Consider the following 13,262-nt stretch of genomic DNA (forward strand, 5'->3'; position numbering starts at 1 on the left):
CGCAAAATGTAAGGCCAGGTCCCTGCCCTCAGAAAGCCTGCAGCAAATTCTGAAGCTGGCGGGGGGGGGGGGACGGGAACGGGGGGGGCGGGGGGGGGGGTGAGGCTGCAAGCCAGGCCAAAGGGGGTGCAGGAGGGGCGATGCGCGGGGCCGGGGGACGAGCGCGAGGCAAAGGGTGGCCGTGGCTTGCATGGCACTGGGGGCAGGCAGCACGCCCCAGTCTCTGGGCGGGAGGAGAGGCGCCCAGCTGGCCACCGGGCCTCCTCCGCAGGAGCAGCGGGAGCCCCCGTGGCCGGCTGGGGCCTAGGCAGGGTGCCCGCAGCCCTTGCTTTGCCGCGGCTCGCTCTGAGGGGCTCTGCCCTGCCGCTCTGCGCCGAGGAACGCGTGGCGCGCTGCAGGGGTGCCTGCTGGAGCCGAGGGGCCGCAGGACGAGGGCCAGCCCAGCTTCCCGGCCCGGCACCCTCGGGTCTTGCTTGGATGGCAACTGGCTTGCCACAGCGTGTGCCCGATGCGCCCCTTTGGCTTGTGGTTTGGACCGGGGGTAAGGAGGGGAGAGGCACAGGACAGAGGCGCACGGAGGGGTGGCCAGAGTGACCGCCTGCACAGGGCTGGGCCAGGGCCTGCACCGTCCGACTGCGGCCGGGTCCCTCCGTCAGGCTCAGAACAGGCTCAGAACATGCCTGCAGGGGCAGCACACCGGTCACGCAGGGCCGACGTGGCGCAGAGCTGGGAGAGGAGTGGCGGCAGCGGGAAAGATGGGTGGCTGCATCGCCAGGGAGGCCAGCCCTGTGCCGCTGGCGCCGGGGCGAGCACAGGTTTGCCCCGGGCTGTTTCCTTCGGTGCCGGCACTGAGCTCCAGGTTAAGCGAGGCCCGAGCAGCAGGAGTCGGTGCTGCCGTGCCATCCAGAGCTGCAGCGCATTCGCCTCCCCTCTCGGAAAGGCTCTTCCGTCGCTCCGTCGCCTGCTCCTCGGCTGGCACGTTCCGCTCGCCGGCAAGGGCCACCTTCCCGCTTCTGGCTCTGCCTCTCACAGGAGGGACCGTCCTGAAGGCCCCCTTTGTTGGGGAGCGTTCTCTGTGGGGGCTGGCCTTGCAGGCTCCCCTTGTGGATGCTTTATAGGGCAACCGGCCCCTCGTCGCCTTCCTTATCAGGCTCCGCAGTGGAAGAAGAGTTGGCGGGCAGAGCAGAGCAGATGCAGGCAGAGGCAGCCAGGGAGAGTCGGGGCCTCTTCCGTCCCGTGTGCCACCGGGAGGCTGGCTCACTCTCTGTTACCCCAGCCCAGACCTGTCGGGGCTGGACTTGCCCCTCGGCCGGGGGGGGCGAGTGAGCGACAGGGGCTGAGACTGCCCCCCTTGTTCTGCCAGGCCAGTGTGTGAGCCCGGGAAACCACCTGGAGAGGCCCCCTCCACGCCCTTTCCCCGGTTGCCCTCCATAGCCCCTTCTGGCAAAGCCCGTCTCCCCTGTGGGCCACCGCCCCGCTCCTCCTTTGGACCCATGGCGGGGGAGGACGCGACACCCCGCTGGGGCCCGGCTGGGGCGGTTGGGCCACAGCAGGGCTCCCCGGGGCTCCTCCAAGGGCCCCCCAAGGCCGGAGCGGCCTCCTGGGGAGGGTAGCAGAATTAAGCATGCACAGTGCTAGTCAGGCCAGGTGCTTCCAAGGAAATCAATTTAATTGGCTGGATCTCCATTTGACGTGTCCCCCCCCCCCCGGTGCATGATGGATCGTCCTGCCGCTGCCAATGGTTCCGCTCAGCACAGCCACTCCAGGCGCTTTGGGGGGCAGGCGACCCCAGCGTCCCCCAGCCCATCCCCTCCCAGGCCCGCACTGCCAGCACCCCGGCTGGGGCGGGCTCTCCCGGCAGGGGGCTTGCTCATCGGGGGCGGCCCCCTTCCCCGGAAGGAGCCTGCTGCCAGGCCTGGCTCAGGGTGGTGTCCGGAAAGGGGGTGCCCTTTGCGGGCAGGCAGAGGCCTCCGTGCTGGCATCCCCCCCACCTGGCACAGCCTTGTGGGGGGCCCAGCGCTGCGGGGTGCTTGAGTTGAAGCCCGGGGGTCCCACAGCATTTCCCTGCCAGGAGGGGGGCGGGGGGGGGCCCTCCAGATTTTGTTCTGGGTCCCACCTTTTGCACGAGCAGCGTTTTGTACAGGCTGTGAAATGCGGGGGTGGTCTTGGCACTGGTGCAAATACTGCTGTGGCCTTCAGCGCCTGCATTTTATCGGCGGCCTTGCGCAGTCCCCACAAGCGCAAGTCCACGCACCTTCCTCACAGCCCCGCCGGGACTTATTCCCTTCCTGGGCAGCCTCGGGATCGCATGCATTTGCAGAAGAGCATCCCACTTCTAAAGACTGGAAAAAGACCGCACCTGCACAACTTCAGGATCCTGCCTCTGTACACGCCTGTGCGAAGTACTGCCATTAAAAGAAAACAGGGTGAGCGCCAGGCTGGGCGCTCTGCAGGTCAGGTCAGCACCAGCCAGCAGAAATGGCACAGCAGCCAGACCAGAAAAGGCCATGAAGTTTCGCTCCACCGCCACATAACCCTCGTAGATCCCTGCAGAGCCTTGAGCCGTCGGGGGCGCCTGGGATGTGCTTGCGCGGCACTTCCAGGGCAAACCCCTCACGCCTGCCAGGCCTGCGAGTCTGGGGTCAGAACAGGGGAATCTGGGGAGCTGTTCTGGCCCTGCTTTCTTGGATGAGCTTCGGCTACTAGGCTCAGGGACGCTGCCAGCGGACTTGGAGTGGACAGGCAGCGCCCATACCGGATTCTACCCCTTTTGGCTCACGCAGGATGCCATGAGGAGGCAGCCAGCTGGGCCAGGGGGGGGGGGGGGGGGGGGGGGGGGGGCCCAGGTCTCCGGAAAGACGTAGTAGTGAGACCCTCCCTGGACCCGGAAGACCTGCCCAATTTCAGGCCAGTAGCTCATGTCACTTTCCTGAGGAAGGACTTCGCCCAGAAGCTCAGAGCCAGCTCCAGACATCCTTGGATGAAAGAGATTATCCGGGTGCGCGCCTATGTGGGGTTCAGGGCCGGTTTTGGCATGACGCCGCTCAGGTCGCCCTCAGTGATGCTCTGCCGCGGGAGGAAAGCGGGGAACGTGTTTCTGCTCGTTGTCCCTGACCTACCAGCTCGTTTCAGTGTCGTCGGTCCTGGCATCCTCTGGGGAGGTGGCCTGGGCTGCCCTGCAGGGGTCTCACGCCTGGGCAGTGGCTGTCCCTGGAAGGGAGTGCCTGGCGGACTTGCTCGGCCTCACGGATTCTCCCAAATGGGGTTCCATGAGAGCCAGCTCCTTCTCCTGTGGGACTTTGCCCGCTCCATGCAACAGCAGAACAGGGCAGAGCGGCCGATTCTTCTCTCCATCGCCGTCGGGCCACATGCTGGATCAGTGCCAGATCCACAGGAGTGGGCTGGATGCTGGTGAGCACACTAAAGCTCATCCAGATGAGCCCGAGCTGCTTTTGCGGGGGGGGGGGGTGCATTCCCCTTAAGGGAGCAGGATCCATGGCGCGGGGTTTCATCAGGAGCCGCTTCCGGCCTCCTGTGATTCGGAGCACCTTCGGCCAGCTGCAGCCGTGCTCCCGTCTGTCCGGCGCACGAGGACCTGGCTTCAGGAACAGGCGCTTGGGCGGACCTCGGGCTCGACGGGCCCGGTGTGCTCTCCAGGGGCGGCCTTGAAGCCCCCTCAGAAGCTGCTCCGTGCGCAGCAGCCGGAGTGACGGTGGGGGCCCGAAGCTCTGGACGTAGAAGCCCAGCTCCGGCCGGCCTGCACTGGCGACACGTCCATGTCCAGCCTGACCGAAGGTCTGGTCCTGCCGGGAAGCCTAGGAAGCCCCAGGCCCCCAAAATGGCAGCCCCGGCCTGGTGTGGACCTGCCCGTGCCCTGCGATCCAAACTCATCCCCGCTGCCTGCTCGGAGGGAAGCTCAGAGGAGGGGCCTCTTGGTGGTGTCCCCGGCTGTGGGGCGGCTCTGCAGGGGCCCCCTGGCGCCAGCACGCTCCTCCTCTGGGGCGGGTCAGGGCCCTCAGCTCCTCGGGCGCCTGGCAGCACGTGACGGGGCTGTGAAAGATCCCGCTAGTTCCTCTGGTAGCTCCGCTTTTCAGAGCGTTGCTGTGCACACGCGTGTGTTTCGCGTGCGTGGCAGCGCTTGCGAGCGGCCGGCCGGCCTTCTTCTCCGCCGCCCTCCATCCCAGCGATCAGGACAGGCGCTCCTTCCAGCTGACGTCTCAAGCGCGTTGCAACTGGCCGGCCAGGCTGGCTCTGTGCTGCAGAGGGGAAAGTCGCGGGGGCCGGTAGCCAAGGCGCAAGCGTTGGGGAGGCGAGGCCGGCGAGCTGGAGGCCGCTCTGCTCTGGGACCCGCCAGCCTGGGGCGCCGAGCCCACACCGGGGCGCTCCCTGCTCGTGGGCCTGCTGCTGGGAGCGTCTGCGCAGGGCGGCTGCTGCCACCGGGTTGCCCTGCAGCTGCCTCGCCTGCCCCCGCCGTCCCCTTGCCCGGGGGGGGGGGCCGCCCTTGGCATTCGGCTCCGTGTTCCACTCCCCACTCCTTCCGGTCCTGGCTCGGAACCTGGGGCTACAGCTTCTGGAGGCTGAATGGTGGGAGGCTGGGGCCCAATCCTGCAATAGCGTGTTTTTATGACTTTTAATCTTTGCAAACTGCTCAGAGAACTTTGGTTATTGGGTGGTTTACTACTGCGATAAATCCAGCGAAATAAATGAGCTGGGCTGACGGCACAGGCTGACCGACCGCGTCTCCCACCTTGGTCGCGGGCGCATTTTCATGCTTTGAGCACGAACAGCCTTGGCTGAGCGCCCCGTCGGTAGAAGGGGGTCGAGAGAGAGCTGACGGATGGCTGTCGGGAGGGGGGGTGCAGCAGCCCCACTGCAGAGGCGCTGTGGGAGGGGCTCGTAGCCTGAGCAATCTGAGGTCAAACAATGGGCCCCCTCGCCACCTGCCTCCCTGCCTGAGGCCCCGGGGAGCTGCTGGGGGTCCAGGAAGGCAAGGTGGGGCTGCCAGACTAGTCCACGGCTGCGCACAGCAGGTGCCTCTCTGCCGATTCAGACGACGGTGCCCTAGGTGGGGGTCAGTGGCATGAAGCTGGGGGGGGGGCAGGGGACCAGCTTCGGGGACCAGACAAAATCAGCTCGCTCCGGGGCCGGAAGGAGCTCCGAATTCCTCACCCCGCCCTAGGCAGGCCCTGCGCCCTCTGCAGGGCCGGGAGGCTTCCTGGGGTGGGGTCCCGCTCCTTCGCTGCTGCTCTTTGGGGATCCCTCCTGGCAGGGCTGTCGCCTCCTTGGCCAGGCAGGATATCGTGGGGCTTTGGGAAGGGGCTCAGCCACGGTGGCGCTGGTCCCGGGTCCTCCTGGGGTCGGCTAAAGGGAGGTTCCTCAGGATCAGGCCTTCTGAGCACAGGGTGGAGCGATGCCTCAAGGGGCCAGCGGGGGAGCCCAGGCGCTCTCCCGTGACCCCCCCCCCCCCCAGGGTCCGCATCCCGCTTGGGGCTGGGATCCTGGCTTCCTGTATTGCCCCGAAATATGTACCTGCTGCCTTTCCATGTTGAATTGCAGGGCAGCGTTCAAACTGCGTTAACAGGAAGCAGTTAAAGGAACGATTAAGGTAAAACAGGAGTTTGCCCAGCCGGGTTTTCAAGTCTGCAAGCACCGGAGTGGGTCATTCGGAGAGCAGTGAGAAATAAACTGGCATCTGGAAGGCAGCCTGATGCAGAGGTGGGGATGCTGGTCTGAGACAGGGAACCCGGGGTCCCCGTCCCACCCAGTCCAAGCCCGCCTTCCTCCCCTGGGCACCTCTGGAGGGCACCAGATGGGGGAGACGGACCTCGGCAGGCCCCTTCCTCCCGCGAGCGCCCGGTCGCCCGCCGGTGCCATGGGCCTGGAACCGGCTGCAGCGCAGGTGGAAGCCCGGCATGAGCTGGGACCGGGGGCTGGCGCCGAGCCACCCACTGCGGCCAGGGAGGGAGGAGGGCTCTCTGCCGCCGCCCCCCCACCGCCCCTCCATCTGTCGCTAAAGAGCTGGCGAAGGCAAGGGAAAATGTGTGCAGTTTGGCAGCAAGTGACATGGGAAAAGCCGAGCAGATCAACAGGAAAACAAACACGGCCAGGCCAGAGACACCGCGAGGCACCGGGGGGTGGGGGGGCGTGGGGGCACCAGCAGCTGCTTGGGCTTCCACCTCCAACCTCGGATTGCCAGGTGGCGGCTCGTAGCCGCTAAGGGGAAAGGATCCGGCCCGGCCCCTGCGCCTGTTCCTTCTCAGCTGGATACCAGATGCAATGGTGGCGTTTGCTGCGGCATATTTTTTCTGACTCTGCCACGCCGACTTTATTTTCAAAGGCACAAAGCTCACCGTGGAAGATTTCTGGTGGTGTGGCGCGGGAGCCCGGATCCAAGAGAGCCAGGCGCAGCCCGCGTGCCGCAGGGCTCCACCCCGCCATTTCTGGCGCACGGGCCACCGCCGCCGAACGGCTCACAGCCCCACAGGGCCTCGCCCGGAGAGAGCGAGAGGTGGGTGCCCGCCCTGCCCTCGGCCCCGGCGGGGATCCCCGCCGTGGCACCCGGAGGGTCCGCTTGGGCGTGTGAGCACCTGTGCAAGGGGCACCTGTGTCTGAATGCACACGGAGGCCCCAGCACCACGTGGCGCAGCCCTCCAGGCCAGGCCTGGGTGGCCAGAACCGTCGAAGCAGGTGGAGCCCTTCCTGCCTTATCGGTCTGGAGTGGGAGGAAGGCAGACGAAGGGAGGAAAGCCACGTGTTGGGGCTCGCATGAGCAGGGCCGGCTGGAGCCAGGGTCAGGCTAGATGGCCTGGGAGACCCCTTCTGACTCCCTTTGATTCTATGTCTCTGAAAGTTTACGGCCAGGCTGAGGATGAGGCGCAGTGCAGAAGAGGCTCGCGGGGAATTTCCCTCTCCGGTGACGCTCGGAGAGAGGGGCGAGCAGAGCCGGGCAGGGCGACAGGCTCCTCCGAGACGGCCCTGGGAATCCATCTGTGGGTGGGATGCCACTGCCCCGTGGTGAGGGCCGCTGTGACAGCTGGCTCTGGGAGTGCATGAGAAGATCCTCAGAAAGCAGGCGTGGCAGCCAGCGCTGGAGCAGCCTGGCTGGGAGGGCCCGGTGCGTGCTTCTGGGCGCCCGGGAAGGGCCCTCCGCTTCAGCCCAGCCCGGGGGCCTCCCCAGGGCGGCAGGGCCAACCAACCCAGGGGCAGCGGGAGGTTGGGCGCGGCATCTCTGCACCACCCTCTCTGCTCTGCAAGAAGCGCCACGGCATTTTGCCCACGCGCGACCGGATTTGCCGCTGGACGTTCCCCTGCCAAGTTGCAGAGGGTGCTCGGCGTTCTGCCACAGACCAAGAGCAGGCCTGGGCAGCGTTCGGTGAAGGGCCCGCCGTGGTCCCTGGAGGACAGTGTGGGTGCGGGCCGGGGAGCCCGAGCTCAGATCCCCAGCGAGCGGTAAAGGCGTGCAAGCGAGACCCCTGGGCCAGCCCCCCACTCCCTCCCCTTTCCCACAGAATATAGAAGGGAAGAGAAGAGTTGGGAGGGGGCAAGAAGGCCATCAAGTCCACCCCCTGCTCCTGCAGGACACCAAGTCACACCACCCCACTCAGAGGGCTGCCCAGTTCCGCCCTGAATGCCTCCAGTGTGGGAGAGCCCCCCACCTCTCCAGGCAGCTGGTCCCACTGGCGTGTTGCTCTGACAGAGAGGAAACTTTCCTGATGTCCAGCCTGAACCTGGGTTGTCGCAACTTGGGTGTATTATTCCGTGTCCTGCACTCTGGTATCAACAAGAGGAGATCCTGACCTTCCCCTCTGGGGCAGCCTTTTGGGTTCTTCTAGGGGGACACCGTGTCCCCCTCAGCCTTCCCTTCTCAAGGCTGAACCTGCCCAGTTCCCTCAGCCGCTCCTCACAGGGCAGCGTTTCCAACCCTGGATCATTTGGTTGCCCTCCCTGGCCCCGTTCTCATTTCCCTGCATCTTTCTTAAATCTTGGTGCCCAGAACTGGGCACAGGATTCCAGGTGAGGCCTGAGGAGTGAGGAGTAGGGGGGGTGCCCTGCTGTGGCCCCAAGGAATCCATTTCCCTGGGGGGCCGTAGACCTTGCTGCGCACTGCCAGGCCACCCATGGATCCCCCCACCTCCAGACACGCTGAATGGCACGGACACCCTAGATATGCAGGGGGTGCAGCCGGTCCCCCAGGCCTGCGTGTGTGACCCTAGCGAGGGGCTGCCTCTTCCAGGGGCCCCGGGGGCGCTCTCATTGGGCTCGTGGGACTCCTGGCCAAGCGACGCGCCGTGGGGGGCTGGCGGCAGGATCTGAACCCCGCTCCCTGGGGTCTTTGCCTTGAAATAAGTGGCCTACCTCACAGGGCTGTCGAGTTAATGCAATCAAGAAGTTGTGGTGCACTTTGCAAGTTATACACGCCACATGGGTGGAAACCAGCGAATTCGGGTATCTGTGCATGTGCCCCAACCGTGCAGTTACTTCCGGAGCTTAAGAGCAGAAACAGAAAGCCAGCCCTCTTCCGAGAGCCCCCTTCACGGCTCCTTCCGCCCTCTGCCCAGACCCTGAACTTCCTGCCGCACGGCGTGTCTCTGGCACTCCCGGCCCGCACGAGCGGGGCTGGTGGTCCAGTCCAGGCCGGAGCTCTGGAGCGGCTCCCGGTTCCTTCCCCGCCTCCCCTCCCGGGCCCTCCATGCCACATTCCTCCTAGGCCCCCCGACATCCCCCCGACGGGAGAACGAGGCAGGGAGACGCTTCCGGGCCCACTCAGTGAAATCCCCTCACCCTGGGCGGCCGATGGCAGAAGCGATCCAAGGATCCCCCTCCCAGCAAGCAGAGCTGCTGGGCTGGGCGTCCGGCGGTGGGGCAGCGGGAGGCGTGTCGTTCGGGGAGCCAGCGGTGGCCTGACTCTGGCCACCTCCTGCTCCAGCGGGCAGAGACCCTCGAGGGTTCCCAGGGCAGCCAGTAAAGGCACATTGCCAAACCGGCCTTCGGCGGGGGCGCTGGGGGCATGGTGGTGGCTCCCAGGCCCCAGGCGGGCTGCTGCAGAGCCGGAGCAGCCGGGCCCTGGAGAGGGCGCTTCCCATGAGGGGCCCGGCGGCTCCAGAGGAAGCTGTGAGTGCGGGAGCAGCTCCCGTCTGTGGTCTGGGGGGCAACGCGTCACCCATCCACGCCCTTCTGCAGGCGGGGAAACGCCATCGGAGTGGTTTGTCCCTGCAGGTCCTCGCCTGAGGGAGGCAAGCGTGAGCAGGAACTTGCGCACAGATGGCCGGGAGGGTGGGGGGCACGCAGCCTGGGTTCATGCCGGGCGAGGGGCAGGTCTGCCCCCCCATCCATGAAGCCCACTGGGCACTTGGGCAGCCGCCCACTCCCGGCCCAGCCCCCTTGCAGGGTCCTCGCCGGGGGGGGCAGCATGGAGTGGAAGCTTTGGCGCCGCCCGCGACAGGGAAGCCGCACCTGCCGAGGCAGAGCCTTTCCCCGTGCAGGGCTCGGGCTGCCCAGGCGGCGGCTCTCTTGAGGTTCAGCCAGAACCTGCTTCCCCGATCTCCCCCCCGGGGGGCTCCAGTGCTGCCCCGGGTGCAGCGGAGAATGCTCCTGCCCCACCCTCTGCAGGGCCCTGGTGGATGCCCCCGCACCCCCTCGCCTGGCTCTACTGCAGACTAAGCGCACCCGGCTCTTTCACTTGCTCCCCGAGAACTGGGCTTTCGGGCTCCTCGGCCCTCTTGGCCCCTCCTGCCTGGTGCACCCCAGCTGGCCGGGCCCGTGGTCCGACGTGGCGCCTGGGGCTGGACAAGGTGCTCCCAGGGCCGCCTGGGGTGGACCCGGGTGGGCGGCTGCCGCCCTTCACCACCCGGAGCAGGACAGAGACACCTTGGCTGTGCATTCTGAGACCGGAAGCTCCCCATGCTGGATGAGGAATGCCAGAAGCTGGGGGGCTTTTCTCCGTCTGTCCGTGCTCGGGGTCGCACCGTTGCTTCGGCTTCAGATTAGCTGCGGGCGCCATAAAGCTTGTAAGGACATGAGCAGTGCCACTTTCTTCAGCTCTGCTCAGCAGCTGTTTACTAGAAAGGCCAGCGATTGCGATTCAGGAGCCAGGGCGAAGGGGAACCCAGCAGGCCAGGAGGTAGAGAGGGAGGGCTGGGAGACCAGCCTCAGTTCTTCGCTGCAGTGCCCCCACATCAGTGGGGAAAGCTTTGGGACGGGGTGGATGTGGAAGCTGAGGCACCCAAAGATGCTCAAGGGAAGCGTGGTGAGCAGAAGTGCCGGGAGCCTGGGATTCCACCCCAAGTAGGTTTCCCGAAAAACCAGTGTAGATTTTTCACTCTGGCACGTTTCTTGGGCATGCCCCCCGTTCATTACCAGAGTCGTCCTCCGTGGGGCAGAATGCAGAATCCTAAATGCAGTGGGGCAGGGGGCGGGGGGGGGGGGCTTTTCTTTAAAGACCCACGGGCTGGAGATGCCAAGCAGATCTCTGGCAGGGAAGTATCCAATCCACATTTCGGTTTTCCTGCATCTTTTATTTCTCTGACAAAGGTAAACATAACGTCAAATCTTGCCTGGAGTTGAAAAAACAGAGCAAGGTAATCGTGCCGCACATGTGCAGAACAGATGCACGTGCCGCCCCAGCGACGTCCCCAAATGTGGGGCAGGAGCTCACCTTTGGGGAGGGACCATGTCTTGGCTTAGGAACCCCCCTCCCCCCCCTGACCACCCGTTTCCTTGCAAGCCTCTGGCTGCCCGGCCTTCAGCTGGATGGACGGGACGCAGCCCGGCCCGGCCCGGAGGATGGACGGCCGCCCAGCTCTGTCTCTCCCGTGCTTGTTTATCCTTGTTAACATGACAAACTAGCAAAATAATTAAAGGCTCCAAGCGGCTGTGTAAACAACTCCCCCACAGCCCCCTCCTCTCCCCCCGCAGAGCCGAGCGGCCCCTGGCAATGCCCCGGACTCCCAGGCTCATGGGTGGAGGCCCGTGCCGGGAAGGGGCCCCAGGGCCGCCCCTCGGGGCACGGCAGTTCTGCCTGCCCCTGGCTGGCAGAGGGGCCGCAGGCCGGCGAGGGGCTGGCGGCCCACTCACGATGTCTGGGCGAACAGCGAGGGGCGCCCCCCCCCCCCAGAGCGCGGGGAAGTTGGCAGCGGGGCGGAGGGCGGCTCCGTGGCTCTCCCGAGGCGGACCCGGCGGCCGGCCTGGTGCTCGCTCTCCGCGGCCACAGCTTGCAGCGACCGCGGCCTGAAGCCGAGCCTGCGTCCTGGCTGCAGATGGGCCTGAGCGGGTGCGCCGATGCGATGCCAGAACTCTGGAAGCGGAGACCCTGGGATAATCCCCTTGTAATTCTTCATGGCCCGAGACAGCCTCATTCCAGAAGGGCTTTTTCATGTTTGCGCCAAATTTCTGGATGTTTGTTGGCTTCCCTCTGTGTAATAATTAGTTGGTTTGGATTTGTTTAATCCTGAAAGTTGCCTTGCATAACCTTTTCGGGCGGAGATGCCCGAGGACCTCATCTTCCTCTCCGGTTGTTCCCATTCACACCTTTGGACATGGGCGCGTTTTGCACTTAAAAATGCCCATTCCCCCTCCGCTTGGAACAAACCCCGCAAGACACATATTTTCACACTGTCGTTCATGGGAGGAAAGTGCGTGTTTGGGCGTACCCTTTCAAAAATGCACCTTTTTCCCATTTGAACAAAAGGCAAACCAGATTGTAATCAAAACCAGGGCTGACTCGAGGTGGAACTCAAAGAACTTGGAACCCTTCACTCCCCGATTCTCCGGCTCCTCTTGCAGAAGGCATCCCATAAAGGCTTGTGCAAATAAGGAGTCGCAACGCCATCCGCGTCGGCTCCACGCTCACCGTGCTCGGGCACGATAGCCGTGCCCGGTGGCGCTCCATTCCATCCGTGCCCAGCTGTGCCAGGCACGTTGCCCTGTCCCAGGAGGGCCTTTCTGGGGCTTCTGGGGGATGACGCCGGATTTTATTCCGTGGGCCACAGGAATCCGTAGAGATGCGGCATCCGGGCTTTCTTATTCCCTGTTATCCCAGCTCTTTTCCACTCAGGAGGAACCCAGAGTGGCTTCCGGGCTACTCCTTCACCCGCTTTGTACGTCCACAGCAAGCAACCCGGAGTGGTAGCTTGGGCCGAGAGGCCGTAACTGGCGGGAAGTCACCCTGGGGGCCTGACAGATGCGTGGGGGCCAGAACCCCGATCTCCAGTCCACTGTGCCGCGCCAGCCCTGTATCTCACCAGGGATGAGGGAACCTCCTCGACCTGCACGAGGCCTTGGCTGGGAGACAGACAGGTGGCAGGGCCACACTCCGAGCGCTTGCCGGGGAAGGGGTTCCGGCTCTGGAGCGCCATGTTGGTCTGCAGGCCAGAGACTCCCCACCCGCTGTGAGGCTGCGCTGGGGGACTCGGAGGCCCGGGGCAGAAGGGGGCTGCAGCAGTCGGAAGGGGCGCCGGCAGCAGTGCCTTCGGGACACCCGGCCTCCACGAGCGTGAGAGACAGGGCTTTGGGAAAGGGGGTCGGCACAGCTTGAGGGTGGGGGGCGGGCTGTGGGTGGGCAGCTGCACCGCCAGGAGGCCCTGAGGCTCAGGCAGACGGGCCCTCAGGCCATCGCAGGCCCTCTTGCCGCCACGAGCTGCCGGGGCGCATGGGCCAGGCACCCGGCCCTTGCTAGGGGGAGGAGTGGGTCGGGCGCCCTGTGGGGGGGCCTCGCAGCAGGGCCTTTCGCCCTCGCCTGCCAGTCCGCCGCCAGCCCCCCCACAGTGCCAGAAGGCAGAGGGGGCATCCCAGCGGAGTCAGGGCAGGGCAGAGGAGCGGCTTCCTCAGCAGGACCGGCCTGAACTGCGGAGCTGCCACAGGGACCTGTAAGGCCACCCGCTTGGGTGGCCCTCAGAGGCCGTTGCCCCGTGCCCCCAGGCCTTCCCTGCCCTATGGCCACCCCACGAGCAGGAGGAAGCCCTCCGAAGTGCATTGTGTGGCCTCCTTCGCGGAGTGCCCCGTCCCATGGCTGGCCTTCCCCTTCTCCTTCGCCCTGAAAGGGATGGGGCCAATTCGGGGAGACGGGGCTGGTGGAGGCAGCGGCAGGCTGGCCGGGCAGGCTGGGCATTCCCGTCGGAGGGCGCCGTTGTGCTTGCATCTGGCTTGTGGGCTTCCTGGAGGCATCTGGGGGGCCACTGGGTGGGCAGAATGCTGGACTGGAGGGTCCCGCGGAGGAGCCGGCATGGCTCCGCTGATGCTCTGCCGAGCCCTCGTGGCAAGGCCCC

The 13,262-nt window shown here is 65.7% G+C and overlaps 1 protein-coding gene across 2 annotated transcripts in view; it reads left to right on the forward strand.

The window, feature by feature from the left end:
• Positions 1–13,262, forward strand: part of CNTFR (ciliary neurotrophic factor receptor) — a 247,450-nt gene that overhangs the window by 143,447 nt on the left and 90,741 nt on the right. The window lies entirely within an intron of this gene.

The sequence above is a fragment of the Varanus komodoensis genome, unplaced genomic scaffold (genome assembly GCF_004798865.1).
Source record: "Varanus komodoensis strain SLA01 unplaced genomic scaffold, ASM479886v1 scaffold43, whole genome shotgun sequence".
In the NCBI taxonomy this organism is placed as follows: Eukaryota; Metazoa; Chordata; class Lepidosauria; order Squamata; family Varanidae; genus Varanus; species Varanus komodoensis.